Source organism: Sarcophilus harrisii, chromosome 4 (genome assembly GCF_902635505.1).
Source record: "Sarcophilus harrisii chromosome 4, mSarHar1.11, whole genome shotgun sequence".
Classification (NCBI taxonomy): Eukaryota; Metazoa; Chordata; class Mammalia; order Dasyuromorphia; family Dasyuridae; genus Sarcophilus; species Sarcophilus harrisii.
The window spans coordinates 285,352,408-285,356,401 of record NC_045429.1 but is presented as its reverse complement, the minus strand read 5'-3'; positions in this window follow the sequence as shown (position 1 = coordinate 285,356,401).

Sequence of the window (3,994 nt, the reverse complement as noted above, 5' to 3'; positions counted from 1 at the left end):
GATGACATAGTCAATATGCTTTGGGAGATATGACACTACCCTTTTGTTATCCTCTGGTAAAGGGACAAAGGATCCACCTCCTCCAAGCCTACTGGAATCTTCATCGCCTTTTTACTCAAATCCCTTCTTTAATATCTATAGGACCAGGAGTGTTTCTAAATCATTCTGCCAATCACAATATGCTTTTTTTCTATAATTATCTAATTTTAAGCATTGGCTCAAAAGCTCTTCTCTCAAATGGATTGACTTGATTCAATCCAAAAGTCTGACTTTCTTTATTTTCCATTAATAGTATAATAGAATTTATCTCCAGTGAAAGAACTGATAAGGTCTAAAAGTAAATAAAACATACTTTTTTTTTTTTTTTTTTATTCTGGGTGTTTGGAAGTTGAGAGTGAAAGAAGTTGGTCTGGGTTTTCTTTTGCCACAAAGTTAATATTGGAAATATTTTGCATGATTGCACATATATAATCTATCAAATTGTTTGTTTTAAGGATTGGGGATACTAGGAAGACAAGATGGAACTCAAAATCTAAAAAGAAAATTATTTACATGTAATTGGGAAAAAATGAAAATATTATATATATATATAGATATATATATATATAGATATATATATACATCTATATTACATTTTTTAAAGTGTAATAAGATTCTACTTAAATGCAGATCACCCGAGATGGAGGTAGCCAATATGGAAGTCAACAATTCGCGCTAGGACAGTCAGTATCTTTAAAACTACCAGCCTGGGATGTGCTCATTGTCTCTTTCTGGAAGCCTCCACCTACAGCATGAACACCATACAGGAAGGTTACCTTCTCTCATGTGTTAGGTCCCATAACTCTTGAGATTATTACGCCTGAGATTTTAATCTATTTGATATGTCTAGGTGTAGAATGTGAGGAGTCGCCCAGGCCCTTGAGTAAAAGCAATGAGTCTTTGACTTGATAAACCTTTGATTAGAGAAATGCAAATTAAAATAACCTTGAGATATTACATTATTAGATTGGCTAAAATAATAGAAGGGGAAAGTAACAAATGAAGGGAATGAGGAAAAATTGGGACACTAATTCATTATTATTGGAACTGTGAACTAATCCAACCATTTGGGGAGCAATCTGGAATTATTAAATTGCTTATGCACTTTGACAATACCACTATTAGGTCTGCTTCCCTGGCCAATTAAAGGAAAAAGGAAAAGAATCTATGTTCCAAAATATAACAGCTTTCTTTATGATGGCAAAGAACTGGAAATTGCCTGTCAATTAGTGAGTGGCTATACAAATCATGATGAAATACTGTTTTGTTATAAGAAATGATAAGCTCATTGATTTTAGTAAACATGGAAAGACTTGCATGAAATAATGAAGTGGGAAATGAGCAGAACCAAGAGAAGGCTATATACAGGAATATGTTTTAAGAATAACTTTGGGTGACTTAAGGACCTATGAAGATGCTATCTGCCTCCAGAGAAGGAACTGATAAATAGATGTGTGGAATTGTTTTGAAGGGACCCCGAAACTCTAAAACTCCTTGAAGGAGAAATTCTCCTAGGACTTTGCCTCAGTGACGACCCCAGGAAACAAGATAAACAGCTTCATTCTGTTATCTAGGTGGAGTTGGTTCAGTCCTGAGCAAAAGAATTCCAACCCTATTCAATTAAAGATCTTCAATTCCAGCTCCAGCTGAAATTCATCCTTGAAGATGCGCCAACTTGGGATTCCACCCACTAGCCCACTTCAGCTTGTAGCCAAAGCTCCCATTATAAAAGAGCCAATCTAAAATCTTCTCTTTGCAGAGGTTCTAAACATGTCAGGCTATGCCAAGGAAACTTCTGCCCACTGAAATAATTTTCTTTTCCAGTGCTATCCTCTCTTTATCCTCCCCTATTTCCCTAATGAGACTTTCTGCCTCTGTGTCAGGATTTCTAACATATTAGGTTTATTAGGTTCTTATCATTTAGGTTTATTTTAGGGATTGGGAAGTAAGGTTAGAAATCTGCTATAATACCTAAACCAGGAAAAAGCAAAGCAGATGAAGACATGTTTGTTCTTATCATTTGATCACTTAACCACAAGGGAATGAATGGCTTTTAGTTTTGTGCATTTGTGTTATCTCTTTTATGTTATCTTGGATATTAGTTTGTGAGATACTTAACATTCTTTTCTTAATGGTGTCCTTATCCTAGCTGCATTTATGTGTTCCTATAAAAGCTTTTCAATTCCGCTATCCTTTATTTGATGATGAGAACCATCTTTACCCAGAGAGAGGATTGTGGGAACTGAGGGTGGATTACAACATAGCATTTCACTCTTGATTGAGTTTTATTTTCTTCTCTTTTTTTTTTAAACTTTTTGATCTGATTTTTCTTGTGCAGCAAGATAATTGTATAAATATGTATGCCTATTTTGGATTTAATATATTTTTGCCATGTTTAACATATATTGGATTACATGCCATCTAGGAGAGGGGATGGGGGGAAGGAAAGGAAATTAGAACACAAGGTTTTTTAAAGGTCAATGTTGAAAAAAATTATCCTTGCATATGTTTTGAAAATAAAAAAACTTCAATTAAAAAAAAAGAAATTTTCCTCTAGCTATAGATGCAGTATGTCTTGATCCTATTTCCTCCCAATTTTTTTTTTTTAATGGTAGGGCCTTTTATGTTCAACTTGTATATCCATTTTGAGTTTTTTTTTTTAAGTGACATTTGGTGTAAATTATTGGTCTAATGGTGATTTCAATCAAACTTTTACAATTTAATTTATCCAGCATTTCTTGTCAAATAGGGAATTGTTCCCCAGGTGTGACCTTCTTAGAGATACACTAATTAGCTTAGACTTCCGAAACATTGAGTTATTGAGTGTATTTTTTATTATTTCTTTTCAAGTATCTCATTTCTGTTTTTAATCAGTTTTAGTGATTACTGCTTTAGAGCTATTTTCCCTTCATTCCTATTTGTTTTCACTGCTTTCTTTGAAATGTTTAATTTTTTTTTCATACAAGTAGATTTTTCTAATACTTAACTAGCTCAATATAAAATATCCTTTTGTCAGTTTGATTAGTATAGCATTGTTTACAACAACTTGGATAATATTGTAATTTTTATTAAACAATGGAACTCAACTCAACCATGAAAATGAATACAGCTTCAATTATTAAATTGTACTTTATGTATTTAAGTATTGTTGGTAATTGCATTTATATGTCTTTGTTGATCAATGTAGAGGGTCACAGAGAGTAGGGAAACTCTGGGTGAGGTATAATACTCTTCAGCCCAGAGGGAACCTGCTAACAATGTCTAGTTCAGCTCCCCATCTCCCCTAAGGGTTCTCAGCCTTTCTGAGAAGCCCTGGGGGAAGGGAGGGAGGGAAGGGAGAGGAGAGAGTGATGACAACCTGTGTTGTGATTGAAACAGAGTGATACTGTAATGCTGGAGAAACTGAAGCAAGATAGAGATTAGAGAGTATTTAATATTTTATTCGAAAGGGAGAGATATACTGGGACCAAATGGATCCATGGTTTGGTCCCAGGACTGAATAAGGCTATGGTCTCCAAGAATCCAGCAAACTATGTGAGTTCTCAATGACATATATATATGTGGCTCAGACACAGGGGGTAGAATGAGGTAGGGGTGGAGTCACAGTGCTAAAATGGGCAACAGGACTTTGACAGAGTGGGGGGAAGGCACCAGAGTTGAGATAATGGGGGGAGGCATCCCAGAGATGGGAAAAGGCATCTTGATAAGATGGTATCTGATATTGTGATAGATTGGGATGGGGAAAGGTATTCTGATATTCTAAAATATAAGATCTTTTATCCTTATCAAATATTCTGATGATTAAGAGGGAGGGGTAGTTTTGCAGGATTGAGCAGAACAATTAGAAACGTAGGCAGGACAATTTAGGGAAACTGACTCAGGACAATAAAAGAGAACTGTGGCATAACAATACCAGGTGGAAGAGTGATATCGGGTGGCAAACTACATACAATAG